This window comes from Parasteatoda tepidariorum, chromosome 12, assembly GCF_982258835.1.
Source record: "Parasteatoda tepidariorum strain Cologne lab strain chromosome 12, Ptep-v5.0, whole genome shotgun sequence".
NCBI lineage: Eukaryota > Metazoa > Arthropoda > Arachnida > Araneae > Theridiidae > Parasteatoda > Parasteatoda tepidariorum.
In genome coordinates this window covers 18,518,637-18,526,819 of record NC_141766.1, presented here as the reverse complement: position 1 = coordinate 18,526,819, position 8,183 = coordinate 18,518,637, and the positions used below count along the sequence as shown (strand labels likewise).

At 28.7% G+C, this 8,183-nt stretch overlaps 1 long non-coding RNA gene across 1 annotated transcript; it reads left to right on the top strand.

Moving 5' to 3' along the window:
- The first annotated feature begins 832 nt into the window (after positions 1-832).
- LOC107446037 (uncharacterized) lies at positions 833-5,207 on the top strand. The gene is made up of 3 exons (XR_001584345.3): positions 833-992; positions 2,641-2,795; positions 3,939-5,207. It is a non-coding gene; the product is annotated as an uncharacterized LOC107446037 (long non-coding RNA).
- Positions 5,208-8,183: the final 2,976 nt, after the last annotated feature.

Genomic DNA, 8,183 nt, shown 5'->3' with positions numbered 1-8,183 from the left:
TGTTTCATAACTATTCTTTTTTCAAAAGATCAATTCTTACGTTTTGAAATGACAAGTCTTTAAATGACGATTCCTATTACTATTATTCTTTTAAACACACATAATAAATCAGGTAACAAATCCACGTACACAAGAAATGCTACTTAAGAGAGAACAATGATCACGTTGTGAGCCAAATGTCTTCAAGACACACCAAAAACAGTGGCCCGGAAGTATGGATGGTGTTTTCAATAGAAATGTAAGCAATAACAATCTCGAGCTCGGGACCTACTCTAGTTCCGGTTAAAAAGTTTGCAGCTGCTTATTACATGTTATTCTAATAGGCGATGTTTTCAAACGGATAATTTTGTTTTCAATAAAAGAATTAAACTAGAAAGTTTCTGAGCTCAAATCTGCCGTGTTTCATAAGATATTAATGTTATTATGTAATTCTGGGGAGTTTGGAGTGAAAATTTGTTTAAGTTATTTCGTTATTTATTATTGAAAAAGGTGATGTGGTTGCTAGATTTTAAATAACTCGCTTTTTTGGCAGTCTTCATTTGGCCTCTTTCCATTTGTTTATTACTGTTTGTTCGTGTTGCAAGCTGTGCACCGTCTTACGTTAGTGTTAACGCTTTTAGTATTGTAAACAGTATTGTTAGCATTGTAAACATAAGTAATTAGTAATCAAATGCATTGTTTGCAAGAATCTCAAAACACAATGATGCCAAATGGCTTTAAAGTGCAACTGAAACAGTAACCCGGAAATTCAGGCAGTCCCGAGCTTGCAGCGCTGCCTAGTGTAGAAAACACCATCCATAGGCAGTCAAGAGATTGCAGCGCCCCTTAGTGTAAAAAACACCATCTATACATAGACCCAGTCACCACGAAAGTTGCGATCGCAAATAAACAATAAACAGTGATGTTTTGTTTACTCTCTGACTTGGTTGAGATTTTGATTTTAACAATCGACATTATGAAATTTAAAATAAAGAAATTAAATACACATTTAGGTATATTTTTAAGTAAATCTTGATTAAAGTATGAGTATTTTCATGTAATTGCATTTGATTATCATTATTTGTACAGCTATATTACAAAATAAATGAGAATGAAGCATTTTGTAGAATATAACTTTTTAATTTAAATACAAGAAAATTAAAGGCTTACAAGAAGTAAATATTAGTAGTTTGATGAATTTTTAATCTCTACTAACTATTAAATAAATAATCCTTAGGAAGTATGAAATTGTTTTTATCACGGTTTTGCATATTTTATATGAAATCGTTAAACACTAATATTGCATTTCTTCTGTGAAAACTAAATTTTGTAAAGCTGCTATTATTTATAATAAATCATTAATTTACTTTAAGTCTCAAGAAATTAATAAATTTTCCTGTTACTGAATTAATAAAGTTTTTACTAATTTTCATGTAAATGTTATTCAATTACTAAACTTGAGACCTTTGTATAATTTGCAGCATCAGTTGTTAGTTTATATTCCACAAATAGTTTTCACTTTATGTGTTTATAAAATTTTAACAAAAGAAAAGTAAATAAATACATTTTTTTAATAGTAATGTAAAATTAATTGGTGAACTTTGTCCCCCAAGTTCAGTTCAAATGGATAATTTTTCCAGAATATATATTAATCTTTTTAACCATAAAGTAAAATTAATACTTAAAAATTTTGAAAAGAACATCACACAATGCTGATTCCACAGAATATGCTTATGAAGCCATACGAAAAAGTTTTTTTTTTTAACCATAATGTAAAAGAAGTTTTAAAGAGAACTTCTATGCACAATGCAGTGTTAGTGTTTTTCTTCACTACATCACTACACTATTTAAATTTTAGCTACAGCTTAATGATATTTTTAGAAGGTATTTTGAGTGTTTATAATTCTGTACTTTTCTGTGTCTTGTAATATATAGTCAAAAACAATTATTTTTCTGAATATGAGTATAACATACAAGCGTTATTGCTGATACTGGTAATTAAAAAAGAAAATTACCAATGTAAATTGTAAATAATAGGTAAAAACTAATGAGTTCAATAAATATATATATACACTGAAAAGCCAAAGAAACTGGTATACCTGCCTAATATCGTGTAGGGCCCCTGCAAGCACACAGAAGTGTCGCAACACGACGTGGCATGGATTCGATCACTGTGTGAAGTAGTGCTGGAGCTAATTGACACCATGAACCCTGCAGGGCTGTCCATAAACCAGTGGGAGTTAGAGGAGGTGGGGATATCTTCTGTGCATCACGTTGCAAGGCATCCCAAATATGTTCATGTGTGGGAATGCATCCAAGAGCACTCTTCTGAATTTAGACACTTCCGCTGGCCACCAAAATCCCCAGACATGAACATTATTGAACATATTTGGGATGCCTTGCAACGTGATGTTCAGAAGATATCCCCACCCCCTCTTACTCCCACTGGTTTATGGACAGCCCTGCAGGATTCATGGTGTCAGTTATCTCCAGTACTATTCACACATTGTTCGAATCCATGCCACATCGTGTTGCGACACTTCTGCGTGCTCGCGGGGGCCCTACATATTAGGCAGGTATACCAGTTTTTTTGGCTCTTCAGTGTACATGTACATCAAACTATAATTATCTAAGTTCTTAATAATGAAAATATTTTTATAGGAATTTTAGAATCAACACATTTTTCTAAGCATTGATGAAGTACAACTACAACATGGCAACAATTTTACGTTCTTCGTCTAATAACAAACAGAACTCCAGCTCAAATGCTTTAGGTTTAGATATGGTTTACACTGACAATTCTAAAAATAAATCAGGTATTTTTTTCTTTTCCTTTTTTTTTCTGCTGTTGAACTCTGGATATAAAAATCCATTTTAACTGTATTTTTATTGTAATGAATCTTTTGAATGCTTTTTAGTACATAATACCCCCGTGGCAGAATCATGACAACATTGTAGCAGAATTTTACAGAGTTCTTGCAGAACAAATTTTATTTAAGGAAGTAAAGAATTTTGGTTTTCTTTTCTGCAGAATTTTTTTTCTCGGAAATTATATTTATAAGATGTTTTTTTCAAACATCAGAGGGGAAAGAAATGTTGTTGATTTTTCTATTCTTATTTGAAAAGAATAAAAAATTTCTTTTCCGTGGAAATGTTGAAAGATTTTATTATTATCCAGAAATTATTCTTTTGACAGCCTCATTTTGCACAGATATTCTTTTAATCCATGCGGTATTTAAATCGTTCTTTCGACAGTTATTGCGTCATCCAAAAGCAAAAATTTAAACATCTCAATTTGTTTTGACAGATAATGCCATTTATACTGTACGGAATTTTTGGGATTTAATTAATGAGTATTCGTCCAAGAAATATTACCCATTTTGTTCTGAAAGTAATCTTTCAAATGGAATATTGACTTTTCATGGCTATTTGTAAAAGAACAATTTTAAAATCAATAAACATAAATTTTAATCTGTAGCTTAATATAGAAATACTTTATGAGGCATTTTATATTATATATATATATATGTGTGTTTACATGTACATATATTAAGAACTAATTCTAAGTTTAACCTCGACTAGCTGCATGTTATAGCTAGAATAAAATATTAGTAGTAAACATGAAAACCTTGAATAAAAATCTAAGGAAATGCTAAAAGAGTATTCAAGTGAAAAAAATACTGAGTCTACAGCCTATGATTACCCTCTTTCCCTTGATGAAGCTATCCTGCATTTCAATGCCTTTCATCTTTTTATTATTATTTTTCACTTGTTTATGCTTTTAATGTTTCCTTTGATTTTTAATCAGGTATTTTATCTTATTTTATGTTTGCTTCTAATGTGTATGTGTGTGTGTGTTGAAATTATGTTTCTAATTATTGACTAGTTCAATTTTCAAATTACTTTCAAATTTCATTCGTATCAGATCATTTTGATTTAGTATTCTGCATTTTATTTAGGACAAACATATCTTCCATCTGAAGCCACACTTTTGTGAGTGAAAATGGTGACTGATGTATATTGTTAGTTTGTATTTCTTATTTTGTATAAGTTGTTTATATTTTCTTTTTTCAAATTAAATTAACCTTCAACTTGAAAAGAGCTGATACCACTACTCATTTTTTTAATAATAGGTTTGTTTTAAACTTGTATTTAATATCAATATTTAATCTTTTTTAACTTTCTAGACAATCTGACTTTTTGGTTCTGAAACCCTATAAATTGCTTTTTTTCTTGTTTGCACCATGTGACATTGTAAGGTTTTTGTCTTGAGTTTGGCTAATATAGCCTCATTTGTTTCTCTTGTTTTTTAACTTTTTGTATCAAACATTGTTTTGAGCACAGTTTAGTTTTGTTACCTTGAGTATGTAATTTTGTAATGATTTTTCTTTGAGTTGAGCACAATATAACAACATTGTTATTTACACTATTGAGCTCTACATTCAATTAGATTTTTAATCAATAGTGTTTTTATTAGAGTTTATCTGATCATATAATCAAGTATAAAAGCACCACAATAGGGGATTTCTCTACCCTTAAACGAAACTGAAAGCATTATGAACAGTGATTGTCCAATCATTGCTTTTAGAGGAATATAGTAGGTGCTTAAAAACATTAATCTCACTTTTGACGAGGAAACATTTTCAGTGAATTTTCTAAAAAAGGCTGAATCAGTTAAGATAGGTTTCCTATTGCTTCATATTTTAAAGCAATATTTCAAGTAAATAATAAGTTTTAGAAATTGCAGCATTTTTAATTTTAAATATTCTTTAATATTTCTGTTAGAATCTGCTGCAAATTAAGTTTATTCTGCAATATTTTATGTTTTCCCATATTTTTGATGATCATACTTTTTGGCTTTAAATAATTATTTGGTAACATTAATCCAAAGGTCATTAAATTCGACGCCATATTGTCTGATTGTAGCAGTAATTAGACTAAAATACTTAATTAACTTACATGTTATTCATTTATCAAATAAATAAATATAATATAAATTCTCACTTAGTATAAAACTTTTTTCTTTAAAAAAATATATACTTTTAAGATTAAATGAATTTTTTGAAGAAATTATTCCATTGTCGAAATCATTAAATGAGTTGAAGGTTAATTGTGATTTATGCCTTTGTTTACAAATGATTTGTTTATTTTGGTTCATAAAATTTTGCTTATTTGTATGTTTGCCCTTCATGATAAATAAAGACTCTTATTTTTAAACAAAATGAAAACTGAATCATTTATTTTGAGTTTTCTTTATTTATTATTTTTCCTTTCCTTTTTTGTTTATATTTATTTGTTGATCATTACAGATAAGGAAATAGTCAAGATAAATTTATGAATAGAATATTCAAAAAGATTAGTTTTAATTATTAGGATAGCTGTTATTCAGGGTGCGTAGAATTTTTAAAAAGTGCTTAAAGGTGCTTATTTTCGATTTTTGTTTTTTAAAAGCCCTTAAAGATGATTTTTTTATTGGGTGTTTTTAAAAAAGTGCTTAATCTTCCCTTTTTCTTAATGAGATTTTTCCTTTACTGTGTTGATTTTCACTTCGAATTATGCAAAATGACACAGTTCACATTGTTCTATTCAACGTTTTCACAATGAATTCAACCACAACCTATTTCGGCGCATTGTCAGTCCGTAGCGTATGAAAACGCCATTCATTTTACCTGATTCAAAATTTCATGTTTTTTTACTATTGTCAAAAACAATACCAAAAGATTTTTTTTGACATAGCAGTTAAAACCGTCAATTGTCAAAAACTTTCCAACCCTGCGTAATTAATGATAAATTTTTAATGTGCTTAAAATATCTTTTGAGTGCCTGAAAAGTGCTTAAAAGGTGCTTATTTTTTGTTGAATAATTTGGCTACGCCCCCTGTTATATTGAATTTCTTTTTTTCTTTAGTGAACTAATGCTTAAGTCAAAATTAAGGTATTTACCAAAATTCCTTTCTCCTCCGTCAGAAATCAGTTGAATGAAATTGTTTAATATATATATTCTTGATGTTTGTCAAGTTGTGCAATCAAAGTTAGTAGGACATAGTTTAAAAAAATATTTCCCTATAAATACATTGATAAGAATATTTATTATCTTATAGCTTAGTTTTAGATTTTTAAACACTCTAGATTTTGAAACATTATAATTAATGTATTACATATAAGATACATTTGTATGAATATGCATACATATGTATAAACTTATATATTATTGTTTTAAAGCTTGTTTACATTAACTCTTCCAGACTTATAAGATAAACATGAAAATGGGAATAAAATGAGAATAGCTCATTTAATCTGGAGCAAATTCCAAATTTATTCATACCATATGAAGAGGAACAAGAGTTTCTTTAATATTCATTAAAAATTTTAACGTGCAAATATTAAAATAGCTAACAATGAATTAAATTGCTTTTTTATTAATATGATTTAATGCATTGGAGATTTTTTGCTTCCTAGTATGAATGCTTATGAATTTTTACTCATCTTAAGCTATTGTTAAGTATAAATAAGTTTCAAGAAACAATCAACATTCTTATTAATTTTTCCTTCTTTTAAAAATATAACTAAAACTTTTTTTACTAGTCTTTTAAATATTAAAAGTTTCAACTGTTTAATAACATCTGATATTTGTTTATATATATATAATATATATATATATATATATAATATATATATATATATATATAATATATATATATATATAATATATATATATAATATATATATTTAAACAAGTCAAATGACGTTTAAATTTGTTTTATTTCACTTCTATGAGTTTTGCAAAAGTACGAATGCTTTGCTAGTTTTATATTCTAGCATTCGCTAACAATAAACAATACCTAAAACATTGTAATTCTTAAGTACAACTTATTTCATTATGTAATTAAAAAGCTTATTATAAAGTCTGCAAGAACAATATTAAAATATAAATAACACTTACTCGACTATTAACAGTTATTTGATAACTGTCTCGTTGTCCATTAATCCATTTTCATTTCATTTTCTCACTTTTCAGAAAATTAAAAACTAATACTTTCGGCCCATTTTTGTAGTTCCCTTTACATTTTGGAACTACACATGCATTGTTAAAAGTTGTAAAATAATGCTATGTGTCTTTTTGATAGTGGTTTATAACGACGTATCCGATGGACAAACGGGACTGTTGTTCAGTGAATGACAAATAGAGCATCGTTTATACGACGTTTACATTTATACAACGTTTTAGTGTGGTCCCAAATCATTCCTATTCATTTTAATGTAAAAATATATCGTTTTTACGACGCGCCGAATCGGTTATACGTCGGTTTTTAGATTTTGTTCACGTTTATTTAATTTTTTATTTTTTCTTGTGTATTTTAAAAAAGGGCTTAATTTGCCAACTTGAATGATACAGAAAAGGGTGTCAAGAAGAATGCTTGGATGACGACCGTAATTGTTACTAGATGACTGAAAAAACTAGACAATGCTATGAAGAGGCAAAAACGAAAAATTTTGCTATTCATCGACCAATGTCCAGCGCACCCATCGATACTAATTATTTTGGAAAATGTAAGAGCTCTCTTTTTTCCTGCAAATTGCACAAGTGCGCTTCAGCCATTAGATTTGGCCGTGATTAGAAATTTAAAATTGCATCATAGAAAGCAGTAAGTTCAACTCGCTATTCAAAGCATTGTAGAGACTAATAGCAAGAAAATATAATTAAAGGTAACATACTTTCAAATTGCTCGCTGCAATTTTTCTTCTTTGGTCATTTGTTTGTTTTGTTTTGTCTAATTTAGAAATTTATGTAAATCAACACGTTAAACATTAAAATTAACTGAAAACAGAGTTAGTTTCAGTTTTAGAAGTAAAAATCGATTATACGACGTTATCGTTTATACGACGTTTTTCGGTGGTCCCTTCGGCGTCGTATAAACGATGCTCCACTATTTGAAATTAGCGGTTTATCGCTTATGAGCTATAAACCACTGTTTGTGACGTCAGTAGGAAACCTTGGTGATCTCAACGGCCTTATTTCTCGATGGCTATGCCTAAAGTGATCGGATATTTACATACCAAAATGTAATAGTTCGAGTTAAGTATGAAGTTATGTTAGTTATTTGCGAGCAATCGATTGTAAAGAGCAAATATTGCTGTACCTTCATGCTTCTTTCAATTCAACTATTCTTCCAATTTCAACTACATATAGAAACAACTACATAT